Genomic DNA, 21,568 nt, shown 5'->3' with positions numbered 1-21,568 from the left:
TGTCTTGATTACAGTAAGTCTTGAAGTTTTGTAGTGTCAGTTCTCTGACTTTTCTCCTCAATACTGTGTGGGTTATTCTGGGTCTTTTGCTTTTCCATATCAATCTTAGAATCTGTTTGTCAATATCTAGAAAATGACTTGTAATTTTTATTGGTATTGCATTAAATGTATAGATCATGTTGTAAAGAACCGACATCTTAACAATTTTGAGTTTCCTATCCATGATTCTTTCATGACAGTTTAATAGTTTTCCTTATATAGCTCTTGTACATATTTTGCTAAATTTATACCTAAGTATCTCTCTTTTTGTTTTTTCAGGGGCTAATGTAAATGATGTGTCTTTATTTCTATTTTTTATTTTCTTTCTTAAGCTAAGGATGCTACTGAAGATGTTGTGTTATCAATTTCAAATTCCAATAGCTCATTGCTGGTTTAGAGGAAAAAATAGACTTTTGTATATTATCTGCATCCTACAATTTTGCTATAAGTGCATATCAGTTCCAGTAATTAGTTGCCTTTTTTGTTTGTTTTGTCAATTCTTTGGGATTTTCTACATAGAAAATCATCATCTGTAAACAAAGACAGTTTTATGTCTTCCTTCTTGATCTGTATATATATATATTTTTTTGAGATGGAGTCTTACTCTGTTGCCCAGGCAGGAGTGCAGTGGGGCGATCTTGGATCATTGCAACCTCCACCTCCTGGGTTCAAGTGATTCTCCTGTCTCAGCCTCCCGAGTAGCTGGGATTACAGGCACACACCTCCATGCCCAGCTAATTTTTTTGTATTTTAGTAGAGATAGGGTTTCACCATGTTGCCCAGGCTGGTCTTGAACTCCTGAGCTCAAGCAATCCCCCCACCTCAGCCTCCCAAAGTGTTGGGATTACAGACGTGAGCCACCATGTCTTATCGATCTGTATATATTTTATTTCCTTTTCTTGTCTTATTGTGTTAGCCATGACTCTCAGAACGATGTTGAATAAAACTGGTGAGAGTATACTCCTTTGTGTAGCTCCTAATTTTACGAAGAAAGCATCATCAGTATGTACGATGTTAGCTGTAGGGGTTTTTGTAGATGTTCTTTATCAAACTGAGGAAGTCCCCCTCTATTCCTAGTTTGCCGAGAGTTTTTTTATTATGAATGGGTGATGGATTTTGTCAAATTCTCTTTCTGTATTTCATCTTATGATTTATCTTCTTTAGTGTCTTGGTGTAATAAATTACATTAATTCATCTCTTCTCAGCCTTTTGGCTAAGATCAAATGTAGTCATATTAATTGATTTTTGAGTATTAAACCAGTCTTTTATACCTAAAATAAATCCCACTTGGTTATGGTGTATAATTATTTTTAGATTTGTTGAATTTTATTTGTTAATATTTTGTTGAGGACTTTTGTATCTAAAGTCATGAGAGATATTGATCTGTAGTTGTTATTTTCTTATAATATCTTTAGTTTTAGTATTAGGGTAATGCTGTTCTCAAAAAATGTTAGGATGTATTCCCTCTGCTTCTATTTCCTGGAAGAGATCATAGAGAATTGTTATAATTTATTTCTTAAATATTTGCTAGAATTCACCAGTGAACCCATCTGAGCCTGGTGCATTCTGTCTTGAAAAGTTATTAATTATTGATTCAACTCATTTAGTAGACACAGGCCTATTTATATCATCTATTTCTCCTTGTGAGAGTTTTGGTAGACAGTGTCTTTTAAGGAACTGGTATACTTCATCTAGATTATCAAATGTGTGGGCATGTAATTATTTATCATATTCTTTTATTATGCTTTTAATGTTCATAGTGAAGTGTCTTCTTTCATTTCTGATATTAGTAATTTGCATCTTCTATTTGTCTTCGTTAGTTTGAGTAAAAGTTTATAAATTTCACTGATGTTTGCAAAGAAACAGCTTTGGGTTCATCGATTCTTTTTCTATTGATTTCCTGTTTTCATTTTTGATGTTTTCTTCTCTGATTTTTGTAATTTCTCTTCTTTTGTTTATATTTAATTTAATTTGCTCTCCTTCCTTCCTTCCCTTTCTTTCTTTCTTTTCTTTCTTTTTTGGCATTTTGCTCTTGTTGCCAGACTGGAGTGCAATGGTGCGATCTCAGCTCACTGCAACCTCCGCCTCCCAGGTTCAAGTGATTCCCTTGCCTCAGCCTCCCAAGTAGCTGGGATTACAGGCATGTACCACCATGCTTGGCTAATTTTTTTTTTTTTTTTTTTTTTTTTTGTGATGAAGTCTTGCTCTGTTGCCCAGGCTACAGTACAGTGGCACAAACTTGGCTCACTGCAACCTCCGCCTCCCGGGTTCAAGGATTCTCCTGCCTCAGCCTCCCGAGTAGCTGGAACTACAGGTGCCTACCACCGCGTCTGGCTAATTTTTTTGTATTTTTAGTAGAAATGGGGTTTCACCATCTGGGCCAGGCTGGTCTTGAACTCCTGACCTCGTGATCCTCCTGCCTCAGCCTCCCAAAGTGCTGGGATTACAATCGCGAGCCACTGCACCCGGCCTATTTTGTTTGTTTGTTTGTTTTTTTAGTAGAGACGAGGTTTCTCCATGTTGGTCAGGCTGGTCTCAAACTCCCAACCTCAGATGATCCACCAGCCTCTGCCTCCCAAAGTGCTGGGATTACAGGCATCAGCCACCGTGCCTGGCCAATTTGCTCTTCCTTTTCTAGTTTCCTGAGGCAGAAACTTAAATGATTAATTTTAGGTCTTTATTTTCCTATATAAGCATTTAGTGGTACAAATTTTCCTTTAAGCACTGCTTTCACTGCATCTGACAAATTTTGATAAGTTGTAATTTCATTTTTATTGAGTTAAAATATTTTAAAATTTCAATTCTCTTGAGGCTTCTTCCTTAACCTACTGATTATTTAGAAATGTGTAGTTTAATTGCCAAATATTTTTGGATTTTTGAGCTATCTTTCTGTTATGGATTTCTAGTTTAATCCCATTGTCAAGATTTGTTTTATCACCCAGAATGTGCTCTCTCTTGGTGAATGTTCCATGTGAGCTTGGGAAGAATGTGTATTTTGTTGCTGTTAGATGAAGTATTTTATAAATGTCAATTAGATTCAGTTGATTGATGGTGCTATTTATGTTTAGTTCAACTATATAATCACTGATTTCATGCCTGCTGGATCTGTCAACTACTAATAGAGGGGTGTTGAAGTCTCTAAGTATAATAGTGTATTCATCAATTTCTCCTTGCAGTTCTATCAGTTTCACTGCGTGTATTTTGACACTCTTGTTAGGTGTGCACACATTAAGGACGGTTGTATTTTCTTGGAGATTTTTTTAATCTTGTACTGCTCCTCTATATCCCTGATAATTTTCCTTGTGCTAAATTCTTTGTCTGGAATTAATGTAGAACTCCAGTTTTCTTTTGACTAGTATTAGCGTGGCATAATTCTTTAATTTTTTATTTTTATTCTCTTTGTGTCTTTATATTTAAAATGTGTTTCTTTTAAACAAAATCTAGTTAGGCCTTTTTTTCCCCCAATTTTTTCGTCTTGTAGGGACTTGTTTTTTACTCCACTCTGACAGTTTTTTTAATTGGTGTACTTACACCATTCACATTTAAAGTGAACATTGATATCATTGGATTCATACCTACCATATTTTAAACTTTTCTATTCATTGCTTTTGTTCTGTTTCTTTTTGTCTTCCACTCTTTTTCTGCCTTCTGTTTTTTGTTGTTGTTGTTGTTGTTTGTTTGTTTTTTGCCTTCTCTGGTTTTAATTTAGCATTTTATGATTCCATTTTCTCTTCTCTCTTACATCAGTTATACTTCTTTTTAGTGGTTTTCCTAAAATTTTTAATATACATTTATAACTAATGCAAGCCCACTTTAAAGTAATAGTGCACAGCTTCACAGTGCAAGTACCTTATAATGGTTTTCCCAGTGCCTTGTGGCCATTCATTTCACTTATTCATAAGCAATGGTCACTGAAAGCATGGATTGTATAAGTTAGAACTAAATTGTATAGTGAAAATTTCATGTATTTTATAATTAATTTTTCTCGTGGCTGTTGTTATCCTCTACCATTTTACATTTTATTAGTGATTTTATATTTTATTAGCTATCCAGTGATTTTTGAAGACAAGGTATGAGACAGAAGAAAATATTATAGGCCTAGATCCATGGACTCTTCTGATGGGGCTGGTAAAGAGTTTTAACCTGTATTTATGTATTTATTTATTTAGGAGATAGGGTCTCACTCTGTCATCCAGATAGAGTGCAGTGGTGTAATTACAGCTCACTGTAGCCTCAAACTCCTGGGCTCAAATGATCCTCCTCCCTCAGCCTTCAGAGTAGCTAGGACTACAGGCATGTGCCACCACGCCTTGTGATTTTCTTGTTGTTGTAGAGATTTTGCTATGTTGCCCAGGTGTTTTCAAACTACTAGCCTCAACCAATCCTACCATGTTAGCCTCCCAAAGTGCTGGGATTACAGATGAGAGTCACCATGCCCAGTCAAGAATTTTAATCTTTTGAAGCATTTTACTGCACTAGGCAACAAGGAACTCTGGTAATCCAAATTGTTCCATTCCTTTGTGCATTGTCTGTGGTAAACAACTTACACACCCAGCAACGGCTCCAGCAAAACCGCCAAGACTCCAACTCCAAAGCACAGACATTTGACAAGTAGAAGGGCAGATTATTTTCAGTGGCTACTGGAACACTGAAAAAGAGTAAAGCTTTTGTTAAGCAAAAAACAAAAAAAGTTGTAGTCAGTGAATAGCCTCAGGAAGCAAGCTATTTAGTAGCAATTATTTATTGTCCAGAAAAAGAAAATGCAGAGTGACGAGAACCTAAACTAGAGTAAATAAAATGCTACCGCCAGCTCGAGCCCAGGATTGAGTCCAGTTTGGGCAACATAACAAAACGCTGTCTCTAAAAACAAACAAACAAATGAAATACTAGGACAAGATGTAGTATGCGAAAATGAAAAGTTTTCTCTCAATACTATTAATCAACACATTGATGATATATGTCATAAATGGAAACAAACAGTTCTCTATATACGTTGATGAATCAACAGATTTTACCAATAAATGTCGTATTATTGTGTCCAGAATTGGTGGGTTCTTGGTCTCACTGACTTCAAGAATGAAGCCACGAACCCTCGCGGTGAGTGTTAGTTCTTAGTATGTCCGGAGTTTGCTCCTTCAGACGTTCAGATGTATTTGGAGTTTCTTCCTTCTAGTGGGTTCGTGGTCTCCCTGTCAGGACTGAAACTGCAGACCTTCGCGGGGAGTGTTATAGCTCTTAAAGGCAGCACCTCTGGAGTTGTTCGTTCTTCCTTTTGGGTTCGTGGTCTCGTTAGCTTTAGGAGTGAAGCTGTAGACTTTCTCCGTGAGTATTACAGCTCATAAAGGCAGCCCGCACCCAAAGAGCGAACAACACCAAAATTTTTTGCACAAAATAAAATAACACTCTCATCACTATCTGAACGCGGACCCCAGCGGGTTGCGCTGGCTGGCCCTGGCAGCCTGCTTTTATTCCGTTATCTGACCCCACCCACATCCTGCTGATTGGTCCATTTTACAGAGAGCTGACTGGTCTATTTTACAGAGGACTGATTGGTCCATTTTGACAGAGTGCTGATTGGTGCATTTACAATCCTTGAGATAGACACAGAGTGCTACATGGAAAAGTTCTCCAAGTCCCCACTAGGTTAGCTAGACACAGAGTTAGCTAGATACAGAGTACCAATTGGTATATTTACAAACCTTGAGCTAGACACAAAGTGTTGATTGGTGTATTTACAAACCCTGAGCTAGACACAGAATGCTGATTGGTGTATTTATGATCCTCTAGCTAGACATAAAAGTTCTCCAACTCCCCACCAGTTTAGCTAGATACAAAGTACTGATTGGTGCACATACAATCCTCCAGCTAGATATAAAAGTTCTCCAAGTCCCCATACGGCTCAGGAGCTCAGGTGGCTTCACCTGAGGAGCTGCCCGCCAGTCCCAAGCCACGCCTGCACTCCTCAGCCCTTGGGCGGTTGATGGGACAGGGCTCCACGGAGCAGGGGGTGGAGCCCGTCTGAGAGGCTCAGGCTGCGCAAGAGCCCACAGCAGCGGGGGAGCTCAAATATGGCTGGCTGCAGGTCCTGAGCCCTGCCCCGTGGGGAGGCGGCTGAGGCTCCACGAGAATTCCAGCACAGCGCCTACTGGCTGGCACTGCTGGGGGACCTGGTGCACACTCTGCAGCTGCTGGCCCGGATGTTAAGCCCTTCACTGCTCTGTGCCGGCGGCGACGGCCCGCCACTCCGTGTGCGGGGCCCTCCGAGCCCGCGACCTCGCCAGCTGGAACTCACACTGGCCTGCGAGCGCTGCGGGCAGCCCCGGTTTGCGCCCGCGCCTCTCCCTCCACACCTCCCGGCAAGCAGAGGGAGGCGGCTCCGGCCTCAGCCAGCCCAGAGATGGGTTCCCACGGTGCCATGGCGGACTGAAGGGCACCTCAAGCACCACCAGAGTGGACGTGGAGGCCAAGGAGGCACTGAGAGTGAGGGGCTGCTAGCACATTTTCACCTCTCATTATAACATTAGTTGTTGTCTGAGACGGAATCTCGCTCTGTCGCCCAGGTTGGAGTGCAGTGGTGCAATCTTGGTTCACTGCAGCCTCTGCCTCCCGGGTTCAAGCAGTTCTCCCGCCTCAGCCTCTCAAGTAGCTGGGACTACAGGCACACGCCACCACACCTGGCTAATTAATGTCATAACATTTGTAAGATTTGTATACAAGGTGTTTTTCAAGACTTCCCCTCCCCGCCCCCCCCCCCCCCCCGCCCGGTGCAAAGAGTTGTCCCAAACAAGCAAAATCCCAGATGCATTTTTTTTTTTTTTTTTTGAGATGGAGTCTTGCTTTGTCACCCAGGCTGGAGCACAATGGCACAATCTTGGCTCACTACAACCTCTGCCTACCAGGTTCAAGTGATTCTCCTGCCTCAGCCTCCCGAGTAGCTGGGATTACAGGCATGCACCACCACACCCAGCTAATTTTGTATTTTTAATAGAGACAGGGTTTCTCCATTTTGGTCAGGCTGGTCTGAACTCCTGACCTCAGGTGATCTGCCTGCCTCAGCCTCCAAAAGTGCTGGAATTACAGGCGTGAGCCACTGTGCCCGGCCCCGGATGCATTTAATGTTGTGTCATTGTATCTGGAATGAAAAGATCTGATCTGGAAGAAACGTGGGCATCTATACTGACAAGACTCATCAGTGAACTCCAGGAAAGGCAAAGGGAACACAGGAAATTCTGACTTCATTCACAACACACTCTTCTTCATAGAGAGGTGCTGGTGTCAAAGCCTGTCAAGAAATTTTAAAAGTCTGGATGATATGACAAAAATAGTCAACTTTCTTAAACAGAACTACAGTCTGATCATGTACTGAAGATGAGATTTACTCATCTATCTCTTGACAAACTGTGGATTTCTATGAAAAAATAGGTTTCTGCTATTCATTGGAAAGCAACAAACACCTTGGTGGTTTTTAACTTCTTTGTTTTGAGACGGAGTTTTGCTCTTGTTGCCCAGGCTGGAGTGCAATGGCTCGATCTTGGCTCACGGCAACCTCCGTGTCTCGAGTTCAAGTGATTCTCCTGCCTCAGCCTCCCAAGTAGCTGGGATTACAGTCATGTGCCACCACACCCGATTAATTTTGTATTTTTAGTAGAGACTTGGGCTTCTCCATGTTGGTCAGGCTGGTCTTGAACTCCTGACCTTAGGTGATCCCCCCGCCTCAGCCTCCCAAAGTGCTGGGATTACAGGTGTGAGCCACCATGCCTGGTTGGTTTTTAACTTCTTAAACTTGTAAATAAACTTTTTCTTGTTTTTGTTTTTTGAGACAAGGTCTCATTCTGTTGCCCAGGCTGGTGCAGTGGCATGATCACAGCTCATTGCAGCCTCAACTTCCCAGCCTCAAGCCATCCTCCACTTCAGTCTCATGAGTAGCTGGGACAACACATGCATGCCATCACACCTGGCTATTTTTATTTTTATTTTGCAGAGGCAGGATCGCCTTATATTGCTCAGGCTGGTTTTTCTTTTTTAAGAAGCATTTGAAATTGTCATATTTATGTTGAAGATTGTGTATTTGACAAGCAAATACACAAGCACAAGTTTCAATTAAGGGGTAAAGTTCATTCTTTAGTTTTAGTTTCAAAAAAATGTTTAATACACTTTCAATACTTTTATATAGACCAGTTAAAGAGATCAACAAAGTAATACATGGATATAACAATTTTGTAATTGCTAGGCCTACATGGGAGTGTGTTAGTCCATTTTGTGTTGCCATAAACGAATACCTGAGGCTGGGTAATTTATAAGCAGGTTTATTTCACTCACGGTTCTACAGGCTATACAAGAAGTGTGATGCCAACATCTCTTCCTGGCTAGGCCTTCAGGAAGCTTCCAATCATGGCTGAAGGTGAAGGGGACCCAGAGTGTCACATAGTGAGAGAGGAAGAGAGAGAAGGTGGAGGGGCAGTGTTTTCTTAAACAACTAATTCTCGTATAAACTAACAGAGCAAGAACTCATTCATTACCACTGGGACAGCCTCAAACCATTCATGAGGGATCTGCTCCCATGATCCAAACTACTCCCATTGGGCCCCACCTCCAACTTTATCATATTTCAACATGGAATTTGGAGAGAACAAATATCCAAACCATATCAGGCAGCCTGATCATGTCACTCAGTAAGGAAATGCTTTTAAACTGTCTTAAAACAGTCTTAGGCCATTTTTATTCATATTGTTTTCTTTGCAGTTTTACTAACTTTTAACATTTTCAATAAATTTTCATGTTGTAAATAACATTAATTAAAATCAGTTTACAACCTTTATATAAATTAAATCAATTCCTCCTACCTTTAGAAAAATTTCATTTTGTCTTAAGCCTGTTTAACAAAAATGTATTATTTTTACCATATGAGTTTTAAAATTTTATGAAAAGCCACTAGGTGTTGGGAGCAGGTCCCCCAAAATCTGGCCATAAACTGGCCCCAAAACTGGCCATAAACAAAATCTCTGCAGTACTGTAACATGTTCATAATGGCCCTAACGCCCATGCTGGAAGGTTGTAGGTTCACGGGAATGAGGGCAAGGAACACCTGACCCGCCCAGGGCAGAAAAACCATTTAAAGGCATTCTTAAGCCACAAACAATAGCATGAGCAATCTGTGCTTTAAGGACATGCTCCTGCTGCAGATAACTAGTCCAACCTATTCCTTTAATTCCACCCATCCCTTCGTTTCCCATAAGGGATACTTTTAGTTAATTGAATATCTATAGAAACAATGCTAATGACTGGCTTGCTATTAATAAATATGTGGGTAAATCTCTGTTCAGGGCTCTCCGCTCTGAAGGCTGTGAGACCCCTGATTACCCATTTCACACCTCTATATTTCTGTGTGTGTGTCTTTAATTCCTCTAGCGCCACTGGCTTAGGGTCTCCCTGACTGAGCTGGTCTCGGCAACTAGGGAGATTAATTTCAAGAAAGGTAAGCTAATCTTAATTATCTGATTTTATTTCAGGGACAGATGGTTAAAAAGACATAGCAACCACAGTAGAATCTCATTTAGTAGAAATTTGTAATAAGAATTTGGGATCTACTTGGATAAGGCAAAAATTCAAGCAGACATAATGAATTAATATCTTGTTTTTGAGAGGAGGAACCACATAAAATGATAGGCAAATAAGTTAGCCAAAATAAACAGATATTCAGGAAAAGATATAATTCTCTACTCAAAAGAACATTGGCAATTATTATTGGATTGTTATATCTACACCTTAGTGATCATGCTAATGTACTATGGGCTTAGATAAAATAATTTTTATACAGAGGTCCCTTGAGACCTGGAAATTGTTTTAAGAGCTCCTCCAGAGGAGAAAAACTGTGCTGGTTGACCTGCTTGTGGGATAAAAAAAATTGCATAGTATCTCCTCATCTCAGTACAAAATACTATATAGCGTCTATCACTTACAATTTTAAAAATAATTAATCATGTTCATGACATCCTGTGGCAAATACACTGTAATTTGTAACAATATACCAAAAATTTTAAAAAGTATATGATACGATCTATAAATATTAATACTGTTTATTTTAATAATTATATATAATTTTAGCAAATTATATACATAATACATTAAATTATATATATATAATTTTAATAATTTCTTTTTTTTTAGACAGAGTCTTGCTGTGTCATCCGGGCTGGAGCCTACTGGCATGATTGCAGCTCACTGCAGCCTTGACCTCCTGGGCTTAAGAGATCTTCCTGGCTCAGGTTCTTGAGTAGCTGAGACTACAGGCATGTGCCACCATGCCTGGCTAATTCTTATTTTAAAATTTTTTAAATATTTTGTAGAGATAGGATCTCACTATGTTACTCAGGCTGGTCTTGAACTCTTGGGCTCAAGTGATCTTCCCACTTTGGCCAACCAACGTGCTAGGATTACAGATGTAAGACACCACACCTGGCCTAATTTTAATAATTTCTTTCTGTACCCCAATAAATCATTTTTCATACATTTAGGGATGCATACACCCACTTTGGAAGCTACTGTTCCGGTCATAGAATTTTATCATTAACACTACCAACTGACCTCATTTGATTAAGATATATTGACCATTACATCCTACAACAGCAGAATATAAATTCTTTTCAAGTGACCATGAGAATATTTATTAAAATATAGCATATTTTGGCCCAAAAAGCAAGGGTCAATAAGCTAAAAAGAATTTAAGTCACATATAGTATGTTCTTTGACCACAATTGAAATAAATTAGAAATCAATGACTGCTGAAAAATTGCTGGGCAGACCCCAAATATTTGGGAACTAAATAACAGACTTCTAAATAATCAATGGGACAAGAATAAATCAAAAGAGAAATGAGAGTATTTTAAATGGAGTGAAAATGAAAACCCATATATCAAAATGTGTGGGATGCCCTTGAAGCAGCACTTAAGGAAAATTTTACAACATGAAACACTTACGTTAGAATAGAAAAAAAGGTCTCAAATCAATAACTTCAGCTTCCATCTTAAGACACCAGAAAAAGATTAAACTCAACATGCATAGAAAAAAGAAAATAATAAAGATCACAACAAAAATAATGAAATAAAAATCAGAAAAACAATAGCAAAAATCTGTGAAACTAAAACTGCTTCTTTGAAAAAATAAATCAATCAAATTGATAGACCTCTAGCTAGGGTGATTAGGAAAAAAAGATAGAATATGCAAATTAATGTCAGTAATGTGGGACACAACATCACTGCAAGTTATACAGATATTAAAAGATAATAATGGAATATTATGAATGACTCTACGCCAACGAATTCAACAAGTTTGAGCGAATTCTTTGAAAGGCACAAAATACCAAAGCTCACTCAAACAGAAATAGATAGCCTAAATAGTCCTATACTTATTTTAAATATTTAATTTGTACTTAAAGGCTTTCTCACAAAAGACTCCATATCCAGATGGCTTGCTGCTCTGATGAAGTCTACAAAATCATAAAAATAAAATAATAGTAATTCTACTAAAACTCTTTCAGAAAATTGAAAAGTAGGGAATATTGCAATGAATTCCATAAATTAAGGATTAACCTGGTACCAAAAAGCAGACAAAGACAAGCAAACTACAGACTAGTATTCCTCATGAGCATAGATGCAAAAATTCTAAACAAAATATTAGCAAATTTAATTCAACAGTATATAAAAAGGATAATGCAGCCAGGTGTGGTGGCTCATGCCTGTAATCCCAGCACTTTGGGGGGCTGAGGTGGATGGATCATGAGGTCAGGAGTTCAAAACCAGCCTGGCCAATGTGGTGACACCCCATCTCTACCAAAAATACAAAAAAAATTAGCTGGACATGGTGGCTTATGCTTGTAGTCCCAGCTACTCAGGAGGCTGAGGCAGAAGAATCACTTGAACCCACACAATTGAGGTTGCAATGAGCCAAGATGGTACAACAGCACTCCAGCGTGGGTCACAGAGTGAGACTCCACCTCAAAAAAAAAAAAAAAGGATAATGCATCATGACCAAAGTGGGGTTTATTCTAGGAATGCAAGGCTGGTTTGAGATCCAAAAGCCAATGAAGGCTGGGTGCAGTGGCTCATGACTGTAATTCTAGCACTTTGGGAGGCCAAGACAGGGGATCACTTCAGCCCAGGAGTTCAAGAACAGCCTGGGCAACATAGTGAACCACTGTCTTGACCAAAAAAAAAAAAAAAATCCAGCTGTGTTGGTACTTGCCTATAGTCCTTGGTACTTGGGAGGCTGAAGTGGGAGGATCACTTGAGCCAGGGAGGTCAAAACTGCAGTAAGTCATGATTGCACTACTGCACTTCAACCTGGGTGACAGATTGAGAAGTTGTCTCTTAAAAACAAACAAAAAAAAAACAAAAACAAAAACCAATCAATGTAATTTACCATATTAACAAACCAAAAAGAAAAAACACATGATCTTCTCAATAGATGAAGAAAATGCATTTAGCAAAACTCAGCAACAATTTCTGATAAAAACTCTAAGCAAATTACTATTAGAACATCCTGAACTTGATAAAGGGTATCCAAAAAACATTACAGTTACCATTATACCTACTAGCAAAAACCTAAATGCTTTCTTCCTAACATCAGGAACAGATAAGGATGTTTACTTTCACCACTGCTATTCAGTATGGCACTGGAGTTTACAGCCAGTGCAATCAGACAAGAAAAAGAAATAAAGGGCATCCAGACTGAAAAGGAAGAAGTAAAATTGTTATTATTTGAAGACAACATGATCATTATGGAAAATCCAAATGAATTTGCAAAACAGGTAGATATTAGAAGTGACAAGTGATTAAAAGTAGGTTTAACAAGGTTATAGGATATAAGGGCAAAATACAAAATTCAACTGTACTTTCATACACTATTGAAGAACAATTTGAAACTGAAAAAAATTTAAAACCACACATATGATTGCATAAAAAATTAAATACTTAATGATGACTGAAAACTACAAAATATTGCTAAAAGAAATTAAAGAAGACCTAAATGGAGAAACACACTTTGTTCATGGATTGGAAGACTCAATATTAAGATGTCGACTGTCCCCAAATTGATTTATATATTCAATGCAATCCCAACCAAAATCCAAATAGGTTTTTTGTAAAAACTGACAAATTGATTATTAAACTCAAATGAAAATATGAAGTACCTAGAATAGCCAAAACAACTTTTACAAAAGAAGAACAAAATTGAAGAACTTTCATGATTCCAAGGCACTATAAAACTACAGTAATCAAGACAGTATGGAATCAGCATTAAGACAAATAGATAAGTGGAAAGATGGTGGATCCCAGAAATAAACCCACATATATATAAACAACTGAAGTTTTCATAAACTTTAAAGGCAATTCTATTTTTTTCAACAAATTTTACTGGAACAATTGGATATCCATATCCAAAAAAAAAAGAAAGAAAAAAAGAAAATGAACTTTGATCCATACCACACAGTACATAAAAAAATTAACTCAAACTGGATCACAAACCTAAATGTAAAACCTAAAGCTATAAATGTTCTAGAAGAAAACACAGGAGAAAGTCTTTGTGACCCTGGTTTGGTCAATGGTTTCTTAGAAACAATACCAAAATCACAATCCATCTATGGTTTTTTTTTTTTTTTTTACTTTACCCAAATGAAGAACTTCTGCTCTTTGAAAAATACTATTAGGAGAATGAAAAGACAAGAGACAAGTGTTGGAAAAATATTTGTAAATCACATATCTGATTAAAAAAAAAAGTGTCCTGTAATGTGCAAAGAATACATATATTTTCAAAACTAACTAATAAAAATTCAAAAAATTAACAACCCACAGGGCCACGGTGGCTTATGCCTGTAATCCCAGCACTTTGGGAGGCTGAGATAGGCAGATCACGAGGTCGGGAGATTGAGACCATCCCAGCCAATATGGTGAAACCCTGTCTTTACTAAAAAAATACAAAAAAATTAACTGGGCATGGTGGTGGGTGCCTGTAGTCCCAGCTACTCGAGAGGCTGAGGCAGGAGAATGGAGTGAACCCAGGAGGTGGAGCTTGCAGTGAGCTGAGATCGCATTACTGCACTCCAGCCTGGGAGACAGAGCAAGACTCCATCTCAAAAAAGAAAAGAAAAGAAAAAAAACATTAACAACCCAGTACAAAAATGGGCAAAACAAGACTTCATCAAAGAAGATACACAGATGTCAAATAAGCAAATGAAGAGATGTTCAAAAAATCATTAGCCATTAGACAAATACAAACTTAAAATCACAATGAGAATCTTCTATACCCCAATTGAAACACCTTAAATTTTGAAGACTGTCCATGCCAAGTGTTATCAAGGATGTGCAACAAATGTAACTCATATATGTTGCTGGTGGGAATGAAAAATGGTTAACCACTTTGAAAAACAGTTTGGTAGCTTCTTAAAATTTAGACATACTCTTACCATATAACCCAGTTGTAGGATATAACAAATTCCTCTTCAAAGGTTTTAGCCTGTAAATTGTTAAGTACAATGCGTTCTGGTATCAGTATGTTCAGCATCCTGTTCTTTATTTTACAGCTTAACCTCCTCGTTCTCTTTGTCTCCTTACCCCTAGTTTCAGTAAACAACCCCCTCCTAGCCTCTATCACCTGCTCCATCCCGAGTCACCCCTGGTCACCTGCTCTGACCTCTGTCAATCATAGTTCACTGCAGCCTTGACCTCCCTGGCTCAAGTGATCCTCCCACTTCAGCCTCCTGAGAAGTTGGGACTACAGGCAAGCACCACTACATCCAGCACTTTTATTTTTGAGACAAGAGTCTCACTCTGTTGCCAGGCTGGAGTGCAGTGGTGTGATTTCAGCTCACTGTAACCTCCGCCTCACAGGTTCAAGCAATTCTCCTGCCTCAGCCTCCCAAGTAGCTGGGACTACAAGCGTGTGCCACCATGCCCAGCTAATTTTTGTATTTTTAGTACAGACAGGGTTTCACCATGTTGGCCAGGATGGTCTCAATCTCTTGACCTCGTGTTCTGCCCGCCTCAGCCTCCCAAAGTGCTGGGATTGCAGATGTTAGCCACTGCACCTGGCCTTTTTTTTTTTTTTTTTTTTTAAGTACAGACATGGTCTTGCTATGTTGCCCAGGCCGGTCTTGAACTCCTGGGCTGAAGTGATCCTTTCACCTCGGCCTCCCAAAGTGCTGGGTTTACAGGTATGATCCACCACACCCAGCTTAATTATTTCTTAAATTGTGCATATTGGCTGGGCACGATGGCTCATGCCTGTAATCCCAGCACTTTGGGAGGCCGAGGCGGGTGGATCACCTGAGGTCAGGAGTTGGAGACCAACCTGGCCAATGACTCTGGAGACTGAGGGAGGAGAATCGCTTGAACCCAGGAGGCAGAGGTTGCAATGAGCCAAGATCGCACCATTGCACTCCAGCCTGGGCAACAAGGGCGAAACTCCATCTAAAAAAAAAAAATCGCGCATATTGCTGGCCTTTCCTTTACCTTCTTGTATAGCTCTGTGTCTTGTCAGTTGGAGCTTAGATGCACAGAGCCGCATCCTTTTTGGAAGAGACTTTGGATACTGTGATCTCCCAACCTCCTCAACTTATACACAAGGAAACAAAGGTACAGAGAATGTCTTACCTAAGGCCAAATAACTGGGTGAACTGGTTTGGAACATCAAAGTTTTATGCCCTTTGTACTACACATCCTCTTTTTCATCTTTTTAAGATGGATCGTCATTTCCCTTGAAGGGTTCTCTGCTTAACCTCCCTGTGACTTGAGATATGTTTTCATGTTGTTTCCTTTATTACTTACTAGCTACATTGCCTCATTTCTCTGGGGGAAGCAAACTTTTGTTGTGTGAGAACGTTTTTAATAACCTTTTCCCCTATCCTGCTATGCTAACTATGACCTGTCTTTTGATAACACTGTCTTTTCCTAATTTGTAGTCCTCAGGTCTTGTTTTTTGTTTTTACTTTCTTTTCTTACAGTCAGTTCAGTTGCTTCAGTCTCATGTTTGTGGTTCTTAAGATTTTCCCTCCATTTTCTTCCTTTTACTTTGGGACCTTGAGGTTAAAAAACCTTTCCCTCCCACCCTCATTATGACTGAGACTTTGTTAATTCACATCTTGTTTAATCTTACTTTGTTTGTCTTCTGCATCTCTATTGTTATTTTAGTGGGTTTTCTGAAAACACTCATATTCATTCCATCTTCTTCACAGAACCCTTTTGCTTATAATTCGGGAAAACAGAGAAGTTCGATTGTATTCTACAAACTATCATGTGAAGTAAATTACCAGTAAAGATTAGGATGGTAAATAGTTTTTGTCTGACTCCTCCCCTTGTGAGCCATCTCTCTGAGCACCCCTTGTTTCCCTGATGAGCTCTTGCTACCAGGTAAACAGAATTGATATGAGATCAAATGAGAAAGTGTGCATGAAAATAATTTAACTAAAAATACACGGAGCAAATATATTAGCATCAAAATCATGATATCAATTAACTAAGATTATTAATTAATGTTAAACTTTAAAATAAAAGATAAAGGATAGTTATATGTATATTGCAGTTAAATTAAGTGCTGCTGTTGTGGGGGCACATGGTAGACCACTGTACTAGAATTCCTTTTTCCAGAACTATGCAGGCCAGAGCCACATTTCAGAAACTATTTTTTTAAATGATCAGAAATCAATTGGAATTATAATAAAACACATAACACATCTGATGAGGCATAATGTTCATATAAAATAAAATGTGCTTACTTGATTGCAATTATCTGTATGTATACATTTTTACATACAGTAAAATCTTCAATCATCTATTTTTCAGACACTGAGCTGGAACCACCCAACTAAGCTACTCCTGGATTTCTGAATGTCTGAAATTGTGCAACATAATGTTTGTTGTTTCAAGCTGCTAAGTATTGGGATAATTTGTTATGCAGCCATACTTAACTAATACAGCAACTCTGCCATGACATTTCCTCGAAACTCTTTCAGGGTACAGGGGACTGGGTAATGAGAAAGGAAGACCGGTTCAGGAAATTGTTCCAGGGCTTTCATCATTGGGAGTGGTTGGATCAATCCTTTGTCACTTCTTTTCCAACAGTAAGTCGAGTCATGGATTTCTGGCACTCTCTTAGTTCTAAAGGGAGAACCTTGACTCTGATCATAGCAAGAACATGGAGTCTCTCACAGAGGCATTTTTCTCTTTATGTGTGTATAAAGTTAATGTGTTGAGGCCAGGCGTGGTGGCTCACACCTGTAATCCCAGCACTTTGGGAGGCCGAGATGGGCGGATCACCTGAGGTCAGGAGTTCCAGACCAGCCTGGCCAACATGGTGAAAACCCATCTCTACTCGAAATACAAAAATTAGCCGCGCCGTGGCGCTCGCCTGTAATCCCAGCTACTCGGGAGGCTGAGTCAGGAGAATCGCTTGAACTGGGGAGGCAGAGTGAGGTTGCGGTGAGCTGAGATCGCATCACTGCACTCCAGCCTGGGCGACTCCGTTTCAAAAAAAAATAATAATCTGTTGAAAAATTAAGGAGTATCATCATCTTGAGCCCTCATCAACAGGCATTAAATGTGATTTTTTGTTGTTTTTTTTGAGACGGAGTCTCGCTCTTGTCCTCCAGGCTGGAGGCGATCTCGGCTCACCGCAACCTCTGCCTCCCAGGTTCAATCGATTCTTCTGCCTCAGCCTCCCGAGTAGCTGGAATTACAGGTGCACGCCACTGCGCCCGGCTAACTTTTGTATTTTTAGTAGAGATGGGGTTTCACCATGTTGGCCAGGCTGGTCTGAAACTCTTGACCTCAGTGATCTGCCCGCCTCGGCCTCCCAAAGTACTGGGATTACAGGCTTGATCCACTGCGCCCGGCAATGTAATTTATTAAACTGCTAATTATTCATTGGTCTTAAAAACTTCATTTCTAACAAGTGAAATTTATATAATTACAGTTAATATTAATGGTAATAGAAAAGGAGGAGACCTAGAATTTTTCATAACAGTCAGTGCATTGACATATTATAATTTTTGTATTATAGAACAGAATTCTTGTTTTTTGATACAGGGTCGCAGTCTGTCATCCAGGCTTGAGTGCAGTGGTGTTATCACGACTCACTGCAGCCTCAACCCTCGGGCTCAAGTGATCCTCCCACTTCTGAGTCCTAAATCTCTGGGACTATAGGCTCATGCGACCATGCCCAGCTAATTTTTAATTATTTTGGAGAGAAGGGTCTTGCTATGTTTCCCAGGCTGGTCTTGAACTCCTGGGCTCAAGTGATCCTCCTGCTTTGGCTTCCCAAAGTGCTGGGATTACAGGGATGAGCTACCATGCCTGGCCTAAAACACAATTTTAATTCAGTGCTTCTATACTACTTAAACACTAGTCCTGAATTGGGAGAGGTGCAGGGAAGAGAAAATTGAAGAGAAATTGACAATTTAGTTATCGGGTAGGATGAGACCAGTTATTTTTCTGTTCCCCTGAAAGGGATACCGTCACTCTAAATTTAATATAAAGCAAACACTGATCTGCCAAGGGAAACTGGCAAAAGAGTTGTTAAATTGGTAATAGGTTAGTAAGTTAAAATTGCCAAACTGGGTTCCTGCCTAAGATGGCCATGGGAGACAGTAAAATTAGGTTGAATTTTCCTAAGTCGCTGAAAACTATCTTCTGTTTGGTGGAAAATATGCAAGAAGTTTTGGCGCCTGACTATAACACACAGTGTCTTGTATGTTTTATATGGAGAAATGAGAGTGAGAAAAGTGAGAATGAGGTTGGAAAAATATGTGACAAGCTGCCCAAGGAAGATTGAAAAAATCTTGTCACTGTTTTTACAATTGCTTTCAGAAGCATGTAGATATTTTACTTCTGAGTCTCAGGAGCAGTCATATAAAATTCTTCCCAGAAAAAGTAGTAAAGTTGACAAACTGCCAACAAAAGGACTTAGTCTAAGTAAAAATTCAGGAAATTTAGAAAATTATAGAGTTTTAGAGAGAATTAAGAAACCATGAGGAAAGAAATCCATATGTGTCATAGAATATATACACACATGCATATACACATACATGCAAACCCATGTATAATGTAATATTTTTAGTAAGATACTCTAAGGAAATATTGGCTTGGCTGGGCATGGTGGCTCACACCTATAATCCCAGCACTTTGGGAGGCCAAGGTGGGTGGATCACCGGAGGTCAGGAGTTCAAGACCAGCCTGGCCAACACGGTAAAATCCCGTCTCTACTAATAATACAAAAAATTAGTCAGGCGTGGTGGTGCACACCTGCAATCCCAACTACTCAGGAGGATGACGCAGGAGAATCGCTTGAGAGACAGAGGTTGCAATGAGCTGAGATGGCGCCATTGCACTCCAGCCTGGGCAACAAGAGTGAGACCCCATCTCCAAAAAAAAAAAAAAAAAGAAGAAGAAGAAAAATATATATATATAGGCTTTAGGTGACTTTAATTGCAAATTGTTTTAGCTGATTTCTGTGCTGTGTTTTGGAACTCTAACTTTGGTATAGGGTCAGGCAAAAACCCATCATTTAATTAAGGAAAGACATCTTCTATTCCTGCACCTTTCCCAAGGATTCCAAGAAAATGTAGCACTGTTTGCCCCCACTTGGTAAAGTTGTACAGCATCTGCAGGACTAACTCCCCCTTCATAGAAGTATTTAATCTCCAAAGGTCTAAAATTGCAAAAACAGTTCTCATGATATGGTGGACACATTTATGAAAAGGGTATATTACAGTGGTTCACACCTGTAATCTCAGCACTTTGGGAGGCTGAGGCGGGTGGATCACTCGAGGTCAATAGTTAGAGACCAGCCTGGCCAACATGGTGAAACACTGTCTCTATGAAAAAAATACAAAAATTAGCCGGGCGTGGTGGCACACACCTGTAGTCCCAGCTACTCGGAGGCTGAGGCAGGAGAATTGCTTGAACCCGGGAGGTGAAGGCTGCAGTGAGCCGAGATCATGCCACTGCACTCCAGCCTAGGCAACAGATAGAGATTCTGTCTCTCAAAAAAAAAAAAAAAAAAAAAAAAAAAAAAAAAAAAAAAAGATTATAGGCCTGGTATGGTGGCTCACACCTGTAATCCTAGCATGTTGGGGGCCAAGGTGGGTGGACTGCTTGAGTCCAGAAGTTCGAGACCAGTCTGGGCAGCATAGTGAAACTCTGTCTATACAAAAAATACAAAAATTAGCAGGTATGGTGGCACACACCTCTAGTCCTCACTACTCAGGTGGCTAGCTGAGGCAGGAGGATCGCTTAAGGCTGGGAGGCAGAGGTTGCAGTGAGCCAAGATTGCACTACTGTACTCCAGTGCAGGTGACAGAGCCAGACCCTGTCTAAAAAAGAAAGAAAAAAAAGGTTATAACTAAACAGAGAATATTTGGTGAAGAACAGAGTAAGCAGTGACAATTTTACCTACAAGAGAAATGTACGAGGGAGCGGTCCCAGGGGGCTCCTGTGATGTAGAGAGGCTTCAAGGAAAAGGTTTGATTTCAGCTGGGCTCTGACGGTAGGATCAGACTTGGGATTGAGAGGAAGGCACTAGATTAGCAGAGGAGCTGAGGGAAGCACTAAGAACAGAGAGAATAGACAAAATGAGGAGATGAATTTAGATCAGGAGTAAAGGCTTATGCCGGGAAGTAATTTCCAGAACCAATGGATCAGTTGAGAGAGACAAGGAAAGTTACTGGGTTTAATAACTGAGCAGTGCATGGAGACCCCTGGAGGTTCTATTTCAGGAGATTAGTCATCTATGGACAGAACTGTTTGTTATTTATAATAAACCATTTGATTTTTTGTGAATAAATTCCTTCATAGTTTCTCATGAAAAATAATATTTTATCCTAAAGATCCCTCCTGGAGGACTTTATTGCTTTTTTTTGGCAGGATAAGGTACAAGGATTTTTATTCCTGATAGATAAAGTAGCTTGAGAATCTCCCCTTATTTCAGTAATTTAAATCTAACCATCTTTGTCTTCAAATCCTTGTTTAAAAAGAGGAAAACCATTTTCTGGCCCACTAGACCAGTAACAACAACAAAAAAGATTTCGGTCATTATGCCATCAAAATATACACCTTGAACAGACCTGTAGACTTTACGTTCATTTCCTCTGATTTGCTTCAAGGCATTGAACTCAACTCTTCCATTGAAAAAGCTGTTGCAGACCCAAGCCAGAGGATCCCGGCAAAGTATGAATAGTTGGTTTTGTGGCTTTTGCTTATGCCTTGGAAAATGTGTCCTGGAGAGGAGGGTTAGAGAGAAAAGGGCACATGGTACGATGTATACCTACTCTGTCTTTCTTCCTTATCCCAGAGTGTAGACACTAAGACTGAATGCACCCATATCTAGGGATTGGAGAAGTACCCCGGAGATGATTGGATGAAAAATGATCTATTTCAATGCAATAATGTGTTTTAGCTGATCGTACATTATTGGATAACCATGATGGGGGTTGATTTGGAAAAAGGTGTATAAATGATCCACATTCCTTGCAATTGTGAACCCA

Source organism: Macaca fascicularis, chromosome 13, assembly GCF_037993035.2.
Source record: "Macaca fascicularis isolate 582-1 chromosome 13, T2T-MFA8v1.1".
In the NCBI taxonomy this organism is placed as follows: domain Eukaryota; kingdom Metazoa; phylum Chordata; class Mammalia; order Primates; family Cercopithecidae; genus Macaca; species Macaca fascicularis.
The sequence above is the reverse complement of the archived record's forward strand: the minus strand, read 5'-3'. Positions refer to the sequence as shown.